Source organism: Rhopalosiphum maidis, chromosome 3, assembly GCF_003676215.2.
Source record: "Rhopalosiphum maidis isolate BTI-1 chromosome 3, ASM367621v3, whole genome shotgun sequence".
Lineage (NCBI taxonomy): Eukaryota > Metazoa > Arthropoda > Insecta > Hemiptera > Aphididae > Rhopalosiphum > Rhopalosiphum maidis.
Genome location: NC_040879.1, coordinates 45,930,660 through 45,949,515, shown reverse-complemented (window position 1 = coordinate 45,949,515; position 18,856 = coordinate 45,930,660). Strand labels below are relative to the sequence as shown.

The window sequence follows — 18,856 nt, the reverse complement described above, 5'->3', positions numbered from 1 at the left end:
ATCTGTGTTCTCTCGTTATTTTATACGATATTTTAATTTTTAGGTGAGTTATGAGTATGAAATTATTAAATATTTGAAAATGCTCATAATTCACTTAAAAATTAAAATATCGTAAAAAATCAACGAGAGAACACAGATAATGTTCTTACCTAAAAGTTTGATAATAGGTCAATTCACTCTAATATTAAAACTAAAATCACACTATTAAAACTGGAGAATGAAAATGTACTATGTGTCTATGTGGTACGTGTATAAGATGGGAAAACATGCGAGTGAGACGTCCTCTTAATCGCAACATCGTTACATCTTTAGAGTGAAAATTCTTCTTAAAATCTAGTTATTTTCACGCTAATAAGCTTCTGTTGGACCCAGAACCAATGTTTCCCTCCCTATTATGTTAGTCAAAAAGCTAAGTAATGTTAGGTATGCCATATGTATTTAATACAAATGGTTTGCAGTTAGAAATTATTCTCCATTTTTCAGTTTATTGGTAGGTACACGATTTTAACATTTGTAAATCGTTAATACGATTAATAAAAGTAAAAAATGTTGACACTTTGAAGGTCATAATATGTGTATTGCCAGTTTAATAAAAGTTTTCATATTCTGAAAAACTGTAGTGCATCAAATTTTTATATAATTATTCAATATACAGACATAAGTCCTATAATTATAATTTTTGTGCGCTGAAGATAACAAAACAAATATATCTTAGTGTAGATGTTTTAGTTGTATGTTTATTTATGATAAAACTATTTGACGTTCAATCATTTCTGACAACTAAAATTCTATAACAAAAATGGCTAATTGTGTACAAAACTATCTTATAATATTTTATGTGCAGTGTGTAAAACTATGTTGTTTATTTAATTTATTTATTAGTCATATAGTTATGAGTTTATGATTTTATTATCCATGGAACTCATTTTGATAACAGCCATTTTCAAAAGTATCTTGTAATTGTGTAGGTTATTGTAATCATTGACGTGTTAAACTTGAATTCAATAAAAATCATTCTAATTAAGTGTCATTCTATTATTACTAAGTATTTATGACACGTTACACAATAATAAAAACATCAATATAAGTAATATTTACATAATTATAAACTAAATAATTCTGGGATTTTGTCAGGAGGAGTAAAGATGGAAATATAATTCCTAATAGTCTGTAAAAATAAGAATTATAGTAATAAACTAATAATATGGACAATAAGATTACGATACCGATAGTTTTTCTCTAAATTAATTTTTAGACTAAAGTTAATCCTGTCTATAATAATGTTCACTTGGTTCTTGTAGATTCAGGTTAAACATTCTATTTATTGTTTTATCTTCTAAATAATTTAAAATTAGCGATTAACGATATTGAACGTGATTTGTTAAAATTATGTAATTCTAAACCAATTCGTCCTGAAGGCTTCTCTGTTTTTTTATAAGAGCATTTTTATCATTTTTGACAAACTTTATTTTTCATAAATAGCATTGTAAATGTTTTAACCACAAGATGGTTATTTTCGGCTCCGTAACGCTATTCAGCAATATAGCAGAAGTATATAATTACCATAATTTATCAATTCTAAATTGCTTCTCCAAGTAAAAAGATTGAAAAAATAGTTTTCCATGTTTGAGATAACTGCATTTCGCTTTACTCATCCATTTTTAATAACATCCTTCGTGATTTCCATTCTGGACTTTCATCGTTGACATGATGATATGTAATAATATAGTTTTCACTTTATATGTAGGTAATAAACGCGTTATAAAATTATGCCCAGGTTGAAGTAATTTATTTTTGGATTTGAGTTTGTTAATATTTAAATCGATTTAAAAATATATGATGATATTATAATTCAACCATTGGGTTACCTACCCATAGCTTAATAAATAAATTACTTTAATCAGTCTGCTTAGAATCTAAATAATAATAATTAATTTTAAAGTCTCGTAAACATTCAACTTTTATCAGTTGATATAGTGTCATAATGTATAATATTATTTATAAACTAATATATGTTTATCATTTTATTTCTAGACTATTTCAGTAAGTGCATTATATATTTATTTTTAATTTGATGTGTTGAACTTTTTAATTCAATTTATGAAATTTATGTCTCGTAAAATGTATAATAATCTCCTTTATTTTAAATCGTTATTTACTTACTGAGAACCATTAAAATTGCACTGAGGGTTTTTGGTCACTACGATAGTTTGAAAACCAATAATTATTGTATTATCATATCTTTACTTAAAATTTATTTTATATATTATATAATATATATTACAGTTATTCTCTATTTGTATTAAATCGCCATTGATATCATGGACCCTAATAAGATTTACAAAATTTGAAAAGTATAATTAATATTTTAAGCATTTAGTATTTATTTTGATTTAAAATTAGTTTATAACAAACAATATATTTTTTTATTCAAAACTTGGTTATACGGCAGGACCACATCACAATGTTATCACCTTAAAATAACAATTTATCAATTTTATTTTTTAGAATGCATAATTAAGCGTACGTATGTTTTTAATTTAACTGTAAAATATATTTATAATTACTAAGGTGCGTTTTCTACTAAATGTTTTTATTTACTTTAAATTACACTTTTTGAGGGATATTGAATTACATTTTTAATTTTTATTTTGACCTAAGAATCTATTTTTATCGACATTTATTGGAATAAATTGAATGATTCTAATGTTCTAATAACAGTTAAAATATTAAGAAAATTATAATATGTATAGGCACCGTTAATAAAAATATTAGGTTGAAATTTCAAGTACCTACGTACCAAGTATTAATTTTTAACTACATCAAAAAGAAATTTTATTTTGTCAAATATTGCATCAACATTTTTGTTTTTTCAATATGGTATGTGTTTTTTCCAGTAATTTTCCAGTATATTTTTACATATTATTTATCGGTGCAAAACAATTGTGTACTTTTTACCTGAAAAAACACAACACGATTGCGCATCTTTTACCTTTTTATTTTGAGTAAACACAAATATCTCAAATTAAAAAGGTAAAGATGCGCAATCGTGTTGTATTTTCTCAAGTATAAAAAGGTAAAAAGTGTGCAATCGTGTTACTTCCCATTTCGCGTCTAGATATTTTTTGTATGTATGTGATGTACTCCTTATGGAATATATGTATAAATAATGGGCGAAATGTGGTATAGTTAGTAGCATTTAGATTTATTTGGTAATCGGCACATTTCTAGTGAGTAGTGACTGCAATACATACAATATACATTATACACACATTGTCAAGATTTATTTAGAAGATTAGGTTTTCTTTGTATGAAATAATATAATTAATTTTTATTGAAATGTGTAAATTGTTGAGTACATGACTCCACGTATAAAATTAAATATAGGCGTTTAATAGTATAGACAAAAAACGCAATTAAATATATTATTTTGAGTGGTATTGGTATAAGTTTTAAAATGTGTTATGATATTTCAACTTTTACATATTTCATACAAAAATCAGATATTTTAAATCTGTTACTATCATTAGTATTATGCTGTCATGCCGTTATAAACATATACAATACAAATGCAATGAAGTGTAAATAAATATTAAATTGTTATTAATTTATTAACTATATTTTTTCCATATGAATAAAATTAATATAATAAGAAATTAATGATACCGATATCAGTATTTTTTTGTTATCTCGCTAATGAGATTATAGCATTAGTTTAGATTATAAAGTGGTACTCGGCGTTCATTTTTCGTGATTTTTATACCTTAAGAATATTCAATCGAGGTAAAACAATATACCTTTCGATGCATCATTTTCTTCTCTATGCAATGGCTCTATTATACGTATCATTACTTAAGCGCCAGAACAGCAAAGCTTATTTGAAAATATATGGGATGTGGCAGCCTGCGGTCACTTTTGTATAAATAGATAATATGGTAGTGTGGCAGTCGGCGATCACATTTTCAGTGCTACCACCAGCCGCCAGATAACCGGCAGTGGCCACATGGCAATCAACGTGTTTTAAATTATAAATAAGTATCACAATATATCTTGTTTTTACAGATATGGGATTTGCTTACCTATCGGAACATGAATGTATGTATTATTGTGTACCAATATTAACTATAAATACTAAAATTTTACCTATATGGTATATATTATAATCATTTGACTTTTTGTAAAATAATAACTGAGTTCTGTTATAATTTTTGTTATATTAACTAAGTAATAACTAAGTAATATATTTATATACAAATAATTTGGATCAGTGTTGGCCTCAGGATTTGTTGTAAAACCAGGGACTGGAACCGTACCGAAATAGACCGGGTTTGGACTGAAACCTTATGAACATTTTGCTACCGAAACTAATACCGAAAACTTATATTTTGATGTAGAGGGTTTTTCGGATCCAAAATATATTTTATCCATTGTAGTAATAATTAATAAGTAATAAGTTGTAAGTTAGTTATTAGTAATCACTAATAACAAATAATTATAAAATCGCAGATCTGTAAAAGTTTATGAATACTACTAAGAAAATTATTATATTAGCCATTATGTATTATGTGTATAATAAAATCGTCATAAAAACATTACAAATTACAATTTATTATAAGTTCTATTATTATTGAATCGTAATTCACAATAGCTTATTTAACTTATAAATTCGGATTCCGAGGATCCAATAATAATCGTAATTATTTCTGAAAATAATTACAATTTGTACGTGTTTATAAGTGATTCAGTCTGAGTAAGATGTCATCTAATAGTAACCTATCGTATATGTCTGTAGTGGTAATATTTTAAATAATGTGGGTATCGTTTACTCTAATCTAATCTCTGTAAGACTGTACTATTGTCTACTGAACTGTTCTCCGTTAGTGTTAATATTGTTAAAATTTATTTTCTTATAAGTAAGTTATAATATCTAACTCAAATATCCCCAAGAGTAAATTTACTAATATAATATATTTTGGATATTATATTGATATTATAATATAATAATAAATAATAACCATCTTAATATTTATTATTCTTTATAGTTTATGCATTTTGTACCTATCCCTCTCAGCGGCGCCAAACATTATGTTCATGTAGGACAATTGTTCTACACATAAAATTGTTGGTGGGTGGGTGGTGGATTCCCATCAGCACAAAGTCTCATGAAAATATTATATTATTATCTATGAGAATATTGTAGTAGAATAAAATAGTGCAAGTAAGGCAATAAATAAAAAAAAGAGAGAGAGAAGGGGCTATGATGTGGGAATATAAATGTATTGGTGAATTGGTAAAGTAATGAAATGATAACAAGTAATAGAGATTAAAGGGGAAATAAGTTTGTGTATGATTTGAAATTAAATGCAGTTGGTTGTTAAATAATTGAAATCAAATACCCTATCTACATTATTTTATTCTGCTACCATTATATTATTGGGTCGACATGAAGCTACGTATTTAATTTTATATATATATATATATTTGTTAAATTTCCACTTACCTTTTCGTCAACGGATGTGTTTAGGTGTCTCGGTGTTGTGATTCGATAAGCATTATTATATACGATCCGATTTACTTTATTAAGATAGATACTGAGTCGTTTGGGCTCGAGTATAACCTATATTGGTATATTAATGTTGCAAGATATTTAGAAAGGGTTGGATAGATATTAAAATTAGGATTTAGGATCATAGGACAATGTATTAATATGTTATTGGATGTCAGGCAGTATAAATAATTATACGAACGTTTTTAAGTTTTAAGTAATAAGGCCAATATACTAATCTAGGTTTATACTTAGAAAAAAGGGTAACCAACGCAACGTTACGAAATTAATAATAAAAAGGGTCTCAGTACGCGGAATCGAATCTTGTGCTGTTCTCGCGTGTCTTCAGTATTTCTTCGTGTTCTTTTGGCGGTGTTTCTGCTTGGAGCTTGTGTGTCGTATTGGTGAGATTTTTACACAGCACGCCTGCTGTGAGGGCGTTGTGGTTTTTATACGCGTTCTTCGATGATCTTTTGAATGTATATTTGCGGCATTTTTGATATAGATAATTTGGTCTGTCCGTAATTATGTGATTGACATTTATATTTTAAATTTAATTGTCGTAGTGTTAGTTCCAGTATCTTTGTATAATTTGATTATCGTGGTATTTATTTTAATTCTTTAATTGCGGTTTCATTGCGTTGATATGATTGAATGATAGTATATGGTACTTATATTAGTTTGGTCGATTGCTATTTTATCATCTCCGTATAGTTCGTAATTGTAACATTTATTTTAATTCGTTTATTGCGTCTGGTTCCACATTATCTAAGTAAGCCTACAATCGGAAATCTGCCTTATATATTTATTGGATTATTATAACTGTAATATTTATATATTACAATATATTATGATTTTACTGTAATATTGTATTACAGAAACATTGATCAAACTTCAAAATTCAAATTATAACTAATTGTATGGCGAGTGGGTGTTTATTTTAAATGTTTGTCCTATATATATTTTTTAACTTCGGCATCATTGATCCTTCTATTTAATTATAATATACTATAAAAAAGTAATTTTAATTTATTAAGGTTGGTTACCACTATATTATAATATATATGTTTTGTATGTTTTTTTAAATGATTAAACTTTAAATATTATTAACTGATAAAAAATTAGGTAGAAGATACCTAGTTATGTTTTTAACATATGATTATTTACATTTTGCTAGTCATAAATAAATATACATACATGAATGAGTGAATGAATGAATAATTTTTTTTAGCAATATCGATGTTTACAAAAATATAATTACATATATTGTTTTACACTGCTTCGTCCATCACTAATGATAAAATCGTTGTTTGTTAGTATTGTTTTGTGATGTGTTTTGCTTAAAATGTTTAGAATTCAATGGTTTAGTGAAACTTCTATAACTAGTCACATTAATAAAATAGTATAATATATGTTTTATTATTTTGTATAGTTTTAGTGTTAATATTATATCATATATTGATATATTATCTTTTACTTAAATATTGAAATTGGTGGTTAACTTAACTTACAAATACCTGTAATTAAATAAAGTTCTTAATTTGTCAATTTGTTTTTTGTACAATACAATTGATAAAAATAAAATAAAAAGGTTTAAACCCCGTATTAGTTGAAACCGAAATTATGGTTTTCTTAAAAACCAAAAGGAAGCCGAAACCAAAATATTAGTTTTCCTAAGAACCGAACCAAAACCGGAACCCTAAAAATCATTAAGGTTCCAGTCCTTGGGTAAAACATTGCCTACATAAAATGAATGAATTATATGATTATTTGAAAAATAAACGAGTAACTATTCTTTTGGTAAATGATCAGCCAATCTAATCCCATTTAATTTTGCAGCATATAGAATGAACCCTTCAGGACCGATGAACGCATTTTGTGCTGTTAATAATCAAAATAATAAACGTAAACTATTTTATACAAATATTTTCAATAACGCTAAGGATAACGAATAATAAGTATGACGAAGTTGTTATGGGTTATAAATTATAATAGTCAAGGCTACAGCTATTTTTTTTGTTAATTATTAATTTTAATTTATATTTTCACGGCTATATCCATATTATTCTATATAATGACTTTAAATATTATATGTTTTCATTCGAGAAAAGTTAAATTTATCAATCAAATAAATAAATAAGAACAATTTTTGTAAAAAATGTAAAGAATAATAAAATAAATGATATGTATTTTAGTTTTTTTGTTGTTATTAATAACTAAATTAATAATAAAATATATATTGTGGTAATACGAGTCTGATATGGACAATATGCACTTATTCTTTACACTAAATATACATCGACTGCATATATGTCATTTTCACCTTAATGTTTATAGGAAATTCTATAAATAATATACATTTATTTTACTGTTTACATAACAATTTCTCTCTTTGTATTCATTATTTTTTTTTCAATATATACGATATATGTACACGCGACTTGATTTGTTTATATGTTTTTTTATTTTCCCTTAAATACTCAAAAAAAATTTCCGTATTTTTAAAATGTTATTATAATTTATTTATTCTGCAATAAGTAATAAACAATAATAGGCCTTGAAACTGGTTACCAAATATACTTCTTGCGCATCATTACCTACCAGCTACCGATCAACAGATGTAATACAATGTGTAGTGTTCGATGTGAGTTATACATAATATATAGCTCAATCAATAGTGGACGGGATCTCCGAGTAAATACTGATGAGGTATGTAATGATTTTGAGTGTATTTATGTAATTGCATGTGTTTGTATCAAGTACAAAACAATAATCAGTCGTTAGACCGGTCACTAAAAGTACTTCACTCGTATCAACTATCAATACCTGCCTAGTGCCCACCGGCCGTTCCTTGTATACGTGTGAGAGAGATAGTGCAATTACAATGAATAATTTTATGATTTTGCAATATGGAAATTTGGACATATTTTCATTGAAAATTAAAAATGCAATGCATGCTTAAAAGCTAAATTAAATCTTATATCGCTGAGATTCGTAGCAGTCTTTATGATTTTGTATCGTTTTCTTGAATATTCATACATCCATTTTTATTAATGCAAAATTAATTTACTAATTGTAATCATTGTAATAACCAAAACATTTCGCACATTTTTAACTAACGCGCAGTAGAATTCCACATTCAAAAAGATCAAAGATATATATATATCTTACTTCAGAATTTCCTGTGAATTATTTTAATGACATTTCATTGAAAACAAAATTATTATATTAATTTTCAATGGCAAGTGAATAAACAATAATAAAATTATTTATCAATGCAAGATGTCCTAACATAACATACACATATTAACACAAAAACATACTTACTTCTATTTATAAGCAGTAATAATACCTAATCAGGAGATTCAACATTATAATAAACACATATAATACTCTATGACATACCTAATTTAGTGATACAAATGATACAAGTACGGCGTACTCTCGATTATCCACGAGCGGACTACCCGCGTTAAAATATAATACGCTTGTTTAATATATATTAATACTTTTTGGTAATTGTGGATACGTTTAATTCGTAATTTTAATTTTTCGGATTATCCTACGAATTTGCTTATCCTTAGATGCCCTGCCACCCTATTCCGCAGATAATCGAGAGAACACTGTATATCATTTTTACCTCACACACTTTTTGCTTAGCATAGGCCTTATGTTATAATGAAGGAAGTAAGTGTGTAATGTGAGCTGTTTATTATTCTGTTGGTCAGATTATAAATATGTCATATTATTTATATATACCTCGTAATGTATAGTGTACAAAAATATGATATATTATATTACAGATTGAGCAAAACGAAACTATAAACGAAGCAAAAATCTATTCTTTCTATGAAACCAAGCTGTGCTATTTCTATAGTGTTCAGCCGTATTATGTACCATTACTGAAAGAACAACTTTCTTCATTGTGTTTTAAACTAAGAGTTTTGAGATATTTTATAAAAATAACACGAACAAAACGTAAATATAATGTTTAATGTTGGTTTATTTTTTTTCTTCATTAATTTTTTTTCAATTACTTATCATCTCCAACCAATTTTGATAACTGTCGATTGTCATAAATGACGAACAAAATAAATCCATAGACCTTATATTATAATAAGTATAATGCAATGCAGTAATAATAGTATAATGTTAAAATAAAAAAATTATGAAGAAAAAATGAATGGATGTCCCATATCGCCTATCTTTATTCTGTAACTAAATCAATCTTTTATTTTGAGTGAGTTTATTTAAAAAATAAATTTATATATTAATAATTCAATATGGTTTAAACATATTTGTGCAAGATGAAGGAAAAATAGATACCTATTACTTGTCTAACAACATTATTATAACAATTAATGGATTTTTTTTGTTTGAATATTATTTAAAAATGTATAAGAGTAGTACTTAAAATTAAATTTCAAAATTCTATGATTTTTTTTTTACCTAGAACTTGAATATGTCCTTCCTTGAGGAATCCATGAGTGAACGAAATCAAAATTAAAATTTTTTTTTTCATTATTAAATACATCCATTGCGCTTGCGCAAAAACAGCTGTGTCCATTATAAGGATGGAAATTTAAATTTTAAATTTGTGGTCTAAGCAGCACTTTTATATTTTGTCTTCTCTAATGAAGGGTCTAAACGACAAAAAATGGATAAAGCAAAATAGCACCATTTATTATGAGGGGGGAGAAGTAAAGCTTATGTATGACGTGCTCGTACCCGAATTTTTCGTACGTCTATATAGTATTTCTAAATATATAGTGATAGGAATAATAAGATTGTAGTAAAACCGATATCGATAAGCATAAATGCTAACATTTATTGAAACAACTTGTTCAAATTGCCGTATACACGTAAATTATAATCGAAACCTAATTAAAAATGTAAATACAAATTAAGAACACCTACAAAAAAAATATATTAAAAATTCCCTATTCTTACTGTTAAACTGTAATAAAAATTGCTGTCCTGAAAACTATAAATTATGTCACTTAGACCCTTTTGCCTTGTCACCATCGAATTATTATAAAACCTAATCAAAGGATTTGACATACTATCTGGAATCTGAAGCTTATTTAACTCGACGCTTGGAGTAAGTATACAATTAGCCAAGAACGTAATAATATACAACTAGATAAATGGATACTTCTAGTTGAAAGTCTTTTGAAGAAGAATGATATATAATAATGTATTGTTTGAAGATTTAAATCGTTTAAAAGTTTTAGAAAGTATTAAAAAATAATTTGTTTAAAAAAAAATATTGTGCATATTTTCCCAAACACAGGTAATCTATATTTCTACGTATTTAATTTGCTTCAAAAATGTAGGCATTGAGTTAACTTCCTCGACTTGTATTATATAAATCTATTGGTTATCAAAATTTTTCAAAAATAAATTCAAGTATATCTGAATTTGATTATCTATAAATTGTATTTTTTCTTGAATATTTTTATGTGATCTTTCTATATTGGTGCTTCTTATAATAATTTCAGTATCCGCTTGGATACCATACAAATATAGAACACATCCATGAAATTATAAATATTTGTGTGCGTAGAATAAAATATTTAAATGTTGAGTAAAACGATCCACATGAATTATTTATACGACAGGCACTATTGCATTTTTCTGCCCAGATTAGAGGTGGAAATAAGGAATAATTTCCAACGTTATCTATTAGATAATTGAAAGCAGTTATCCGGCACTATGTCGCTAAAAATAATTAAAGTCGGACAGTTTTTCAATTTTTATATTTTAAGAACCACTTTTTGAAAATTATTTTAGGAGCCAATTCAATGTTCGATGAGGTACTTCACCTAATATCGGGAGCCAATTCAATAGTCACCATATAATTTTGATATAAACTTATAAAGACTGATACGCATCTCAATGATATAAGATTTAAATTGACTGTTAATCAATCAAAAAAAAATAAATAAGTAAATAAATAATATGACATATTTTTAACCAGACCAACAGAACGATAAACAGTTCAATATTGCATATAAAAATCTAAAAACCAATACTTATTAAAATAATGTTACAACGATTAATATTATATGAAAAATATATCAAGATTGCATTAATAAAAATGGATGTATGAATATTCAAGAAAACGATACAAAATCATAAAGACTGCTACGAATCTCAGCGATATAAGATTTAATTTAGCTTTTAAGCATGCATTGCATTTTTAATTTTCAATGAAAATATGTCCAAATTTCCATATTGCAAAATCATAAAATTATTCATTGTAATTGCACTATCTCTCTCACACGTATACAAGGAACGGCCGGTGGGCACTAGGCAGGTATTGATAGTTGATACGAGTGAAGTACTTTTAGTGACCGGTCTAACGACTGATTATTGTTTTGTACTTGATACAAACACATGCAATTACATAAATACACTCAAAATCATTACATACCTCATCAGTATTTACTCGGAGATCCCGTCCACTATTGATTGAGCTATATATTATGTATAACTCACATCGAACACTACACATTGTATTACATCTGTTGATCGGTAGCTGGTAGGTAATGATGCGCAAGAAGTATATTTGGTAACCAGTTTCAAGGCCTATTATTGTTTATTACTTATTGCAGAATAAATAAATTATAATAACATTTTAAAAATACGGAAATTTTTTTTGAGTATTTAAGGGAAAATAAAAAAACATATAAACAAATCAAGTCGCGTGTACATATATCGTATATATTGAAAAAAAAATAATGAATACAAAGAGAGAAATTGTTATGTAAACAGTAAAATAAATGTATATTATTTATAGAATTTCCTATAAACATTAAGGTGAAAATGACATATATGCAGTCGATGTATATTTAGTGTAAAGAATAAGTGCATATTGTCCATATCAGACTCGTATTACCACAATATATATTTTATTATTAATTTAGTTATTAATAACAACAAAAAAACTAAAATACATATCATTTATTTTATTATTCTTTACATTTTTTACAAAAATTGTTCTTATTTATTTATTTGATTGATAAATTTAACTTTTCTCGAATGAAAACATATAATATTTAAAGTCATTATATAGAATAATATGGATATAGCCGTGAAAATATAAATTAAAATTAATAATTAACAAAAAAAATAGCTGTAGCCTTGACTAATATAATCCATAACAATCATCGTCATACTAAAATGTTATTCTTAGCTTGATTGAAAATATATGTATACAATTTTTTACGATTATCATTCAGATTTTGATTGTATTGAATGCAGAATCCAAACAACGGACCTAAATCGTGCTTGAATGGTCCTACAAAATTGATTTATACTACAAAGATAAAATTATAATAATTATTGTTAATATTGTTACACAGTAATACATACCTTTAGGAAGAGAAAAAGATCTTACGTAATCGTATGCAATATCTGTAAAAATAAGCGGCATTGTGATATTTATCTACAATTTTATTTAATGCTATAAATATTGTATATATACGTAGTGTGAGAGTATATGACTAAAAAACTTGATAGATTAGATAATATATTTAATTAAATTTTTAGTCAATAATATTGAACACCTACTTGACTTTATACGTGGACACTACAACTTTTACATTTCAATAACAATTAAGTATATTATTTCATACAAAGTAAACCTAACCTTCTAAATAAATCTTCACTATGAATGTGAAATATATATTGTATGTATTAACAGCTACTATTCACTGGAATTATGCCGATTATCAAAAAAATCTAAATGCTACTAACTATACCATTATTCGTATCTAGCTGTTTTTGTATGTATTTAATTTTTTGATGTACTTGTTATCGAATATCCATACAAATCAGGTGGTCTCATCGAATTCAATTTTGGATTTTTTCCCTTTAAGTGAACTTCAAGTCCTTTAATTTTCAATTATGAGGGTGCCTTCTAGTAAAAAATTTGATGTAGGTAGTTTTTGGGGGGTTTGATGTAGAAAACTTACCAGAAAATTATCGAAAAATCACATACCATATTTAAAAAACAAACATTTTGGTGTAATATTTGAAAAAATAATTTTTTTTAGTTAAAAACTAATATGCGCAGGTACAAGAAATTTTAATCAAATACTTTTATTAACGATACAATATATATATACAAAATACAATGTTCTTAAATTTTTAACTGTTATTAGAACATTAAAAGCTTTCAGTTTATTCCAATAATTGCCGATAAAAATTCATTCTTATGACAAATAACTTGAAAATTTAATTAATTATCCCTTAAAAAGTGTAATTGAAAGTATAACAAAATATTTAGTGTAAAAAGCACCTCAATATTTTTAAATATACTTTACATGTAATTGAATTAAAAACATACGTACATCTAATTATGGATTCTAAAAAATAAAATTGATAAATTGTTATTTTAAGGTGATAATATTGTAATATGATCCTACCGTATAATCAAGTTTTGAATAAAAAAAAAAACTGTTTGTTATAAACCAATTTTAAATCAAAAGAAATAATGTATGCTTAAAATATTGGTTATACTTTTCAAATTGTGTAATTCTTATATGGATCCATAACACCAATAGCGATTTAATAAAAATCGATAATAAATATAATACTTATTATGTATGTAATGCAGTTCAAAGTAAGATTTGATAGTTAAATAAATATTGGTTCTCAAACTAGCGCAGTGATCATAAATCCACGGTGAAATTTTGATTTTTCATAGTTATTATGCACCGTAAAATATTCCGAGAATAATAGTTGAATATTCAACAGAATATCAGTAAATTGGTTTTTGACAATGTTAATGAACTGGTCCATACCAAGCACAAATGTCTTAGCGGTTGGTTAGAAGAACCAAATATAAACTACGTTCTCCGCCGATAATTCATACTTGTAAATAAACCGTCTATAAATCTAAATTGTCTGCTATTTGTGTGGAGTCAATGTGAATGTGTTTACCGGTTTAATGATATTAATAATGATACGCAATTTATTATTGGATGGTTTTATGTATATGGTTCTCAGTAAGTAAATAACGATTTAAAAGATTTAAGATGATTATTATACATTTTATGAGACATAAATTTCATAAATTGAGTTAAAAAGTTCAATACATATAATTAAAAATAAATATAAAATGCACTTACTGAAAAAGTCTAGAAATAAAATGATAAATATATTAGTTTAAAGGTAATATTATACGTTATGATACTTTATCAACTGATAAGAATTAAGATAATATTAGGCACATGGGTGAGGTATATAAAATAGGAAAAGATAATAAGTTGGGAAAGAGAAGTAATATTTTTTTATGTCACCAAATGGTGAATTTTTTTAAGGTAATATAAAATAAATTTCGACGGATAAACAGTAGAGTTCGCCCGTATGGCATATAATAATATAATGTAATTTTTTAATTATGTGGCTCCGCGGGGTCCAAGAACACTTTCGTGCCGTGTTCACGGGGTTACCAGTATGAACAGTATAGCACATTCGATAAATATATTTATGACTTTTTAAACGTACTTTTTAATACGGTAAATTATATTACTTTCGGAAAATGAGATTCTAAGAGAAAAAGAACGGAGTTAGGTTGAGAAAGAAAAAAGGGGACTTGTGATCATTACATTGAAAGAGACAATAGGGGAGGGGGGCAAAATGTGGTATACTTTACAAGTATACGACGACCACGACGATGTGTAGATGCTGCATTGAGGTGTTGGCTTCTTCGACCGCCACGGCCCTATACGGTTGTAATTAGCCCCTCATGATACGATGACACACGAGTGGACATTTATTATTGTAGAAATAACCAGTGTTTGGCTGAGAAAAAAAAACAGTGTGTGTTGAAATAGTCCGGCGACGTGACTCGAAAAACGTCTTTCAAAGTCAACGGTCGCGGGAAAAATTAATTCGACTGCGTCGTCTTCGCTTGGACGGTGGTGAAAATTTGATGACAGTGTTTGGAGAGGGAGTCCTTCGGTGTCGTCATATCGCGAGCTTTTTAGGTATGTTGTATATAATATAGTGGGAAACAGGTTGCGACAGCGGCACGCAACGGCGACGACGGGCAATCGGCTGCGATATCGACGCGAATGACACTGCTTGTGTGGTGGGTCGGGGGACAGATATTGCATAACAATGTTGTTTTTCATAATAATATTGAATTTGTGCGAATACGATAACAGATTATATCACGGGTTTGGCAAGTTTAATAATATAATAATGTTTTAATAAAATGGCCGAAAATTCCGTGACGTTACAACGTTTTACTTTTGTTCATTTAACGATGTTCAAACGTTAAACTCCTGTACAAATAAACTGCAGATTGTTAAATAATTTCTTAACTACAAACCATTTGTATTAAATATTTCTGGCAGACCTTTCATCATTTAGCTTTTTGACTAATATTATAGGGAAAGAAACTATGGTTCTTGTTTAGACAGAAGCTTCTGAACGTAAAAGTAACTAAATTTTAACAAGAGTTTTCATTCTAGAGATGTAACGATGTTGCGATTAAAAATAATATCAGCTATAAATGGTCTAAGAGATTTTAATACGATCTACCAACATCTATATGTTTAAAATCAAAGCTGCAGAATTAATATCAATTATTCATTAGTAAATAATGCTCATTACGTACGTCCGACATCTGTAATAATAATAAAAAAAAAATTATTGTAATTATAAAATCTTCATAATAACTGTACAATAGAAAAAATGATGTGTTTAAAAATCGAGGTTAATTTTTATTAGGTAATATAGTTTATAAAGAATTATCAGGATTTTAAAAATTTTAGTAATTCCATAGGAAAACTACTTTAACTTCAAACTATTATATCTTTTATTAGAGTAAGTTAAAATAAATTGTTTGAATAAGTTAGACATTTTTTTTGCCCAAAATAAATGTGTAGAGCAACATGAACATTTGATAAAACAAAAATTATAATATTTAACCATTAAATTAGTACTTATAACATTTTTACAAATTAATAGAATATGAAATTACTTTTTGATAATCACTAATTTATTTTACTATGTAGAAAAAACCTATTGGTTTTAACACTATAGTTTAGAACCAAAAAGTTATATTTACATTACAATAAAATACAAGTTGTATTTACAAAGCATCATTTAATTCACTAATTAAGTATTAATTTTTAAAATATAATATTTACCTTTTTCTACAGCTGCAAAAAAAAATTATTATAATTGTTAATATTAAAATAATATAACTACAAACAATAAATTAAGATGTTCTATAATTAATTATTGTGATTTATAAAAATAGTTAAGAACAGTTAACTTTAAAAATTTTAATTTATTGTTTTTGACTACAGGTTATAACTTCTAAATAATGCACATATTTTTTAAGATAAAAAGATATGAACCATATTTTTTACACATATATTAATACGAATGACCTGTGCTACTTCTATTGGTTGTCACTAAAAACACCATAATTATATAAAAATAAAAAAAATAATACGTACTTTTCAGGCCTGTGGAAAATCATTTTTTTAATGAACTTTTAAAAATAATAAAATATTTACTTGTACCGAGTGATTATTTTATCAAACAACACTAATTATTTCAAAACCATTAACATTCTTAAAAATATTTGAGCGACAAAATTCACCACACATTATAAGATTCTCTAGCCGCCGCGGCATCGCGATGATATTATTTCTTGTATATTAATTTTATTATATGTTGTAAAGTTTTGCTTATTTTAAGACTTTTTCTCAGTCAGTTCAAATTTTGTACTTATATGTCCGCCGGTGCCCATAGTTGACCACCCCTCATAATCGCCGGCGACCATAAATTAATTTGGTTTTATATTATTAACTTTTCAATAATGCTACAATACGCGCTTTTATAAGGATCTTTTATAAAAAAACCGCGGCGTAGCGGGAATCATTACAATTTTTTTGAATATAATACATTTATTTTTTATTTTTAAAATTGTTTTCAAATATATATAGTATACACAAATTTGATAGACATTGTAAAATTTGCTTGACGCATAACTAAAACTAATTGTATGATCGCCGGCGGTTTAATAATAATTTAAAATATATTTAATTGTTAATTTGTTAATGTATAATAATATAATATTAAATATACTATAATATACTAAAATATGTACTTATTTATTTTGTAAATATATTTGTACTATAAATTGTTCATTTATGTAGGGAGTGTGACGCATTATCGCACATATTATGTACGAGCCACCACTGCCTTTTCTACATAATATGTATTATGCATATTGTAAAGATTTATTAGTTTCTATTGAATATATTTAATAATTTATAGGTAAAATGAAATTATATGATATAACTTATAATATATTTATTCAATAAATAAATAATCAATGAAATAATAAAGATAATAATTTTTTTATTATATATGCTTTTTTTTCACTAGAAATTAGGAAAACAAATGTTTTGAAAATCGAAATTTCATAACAATTAAATTAAAAAATACTAATAATGTTTACTTTCAGATTTGCGTACTAAAAAAATATAATCATAATTATTATTACTAATGTGTTATTAATAATAATTTTGAGGCTTATAAAGATTTATGAATTATCTGATAGCTATTTTAACTTTAAACTAAGTGAAAGTAACGTGCTATTTTAGTGATGTTTAAATTCAAATAGGATCGATGAATGCATTGATATTATAGCTATGAATGCTACTTATATTTATTCAGTTATATTACTTTGTGTGTTGAAAATCACTTTTAATAACGTGTAAATTACTTCAATATACAAGTTTATAATTTCCAGTTGATTCAAAACAACATCTCTAGATTAAATCTTTAAATTTTATATTTTTGAATTACCTCTTCTAAGTTATCACATTATTAGTTTTATATTCTGATTGAAAATATATTTTGTAGTATCTATTTCGATACATAAAATCAAAATTCGGATGAGTATTTATTGCGCAGATGTAAACATTAATTTTTTAAGATATTTTCTTTACATGCATATCTTAAAGATTTAATCTTTTTTATTGCATATATTCTATTATATTTTTAAGAAATATGAAATTATATGATATACTTAACTTATAAACTACCTACTCATCCGAGTTTCAATTTTTTTGTATCAAATATGGAAATATAGCGAAAAATATTTTATTTCAGAATGTAAAATAAAAAAATATGTTGTCATTCAAACAATGAATTGATGAAAAATGTATTTTTTTTTTTTTAATACGTTGTTTTTTTTCACTATAAATATTAAAAAAAAATGCTTTTTAAAATGAAATTTCATAACAAAAAAATAACTTATAATATTTACATTGA

At 26.0% G+C, this 18,856-nt stretch overlaps 1 protein-coding gene across 1 annotated transcript in view; it reads right to left on the bottom strand.

The window, feature by feature from the left end:
* Window positions 1-5,948, bottom strand: part of LOC113555682 — a 32,923-nt gene extending 26,975 nt beyond the window's left edge. The window contains exon 1 of the mRNA XM_026960182.1: window positions 5,501-5,948. The gene's annotated coding sequence lies outside the window, so the exon portion shown is untranslated. The remainder of the gene's footprint in view (window positions 1-5,500) is intronic.
* Window positions 5,949-18,856: the final 12,908 nt, after the last annotated feature.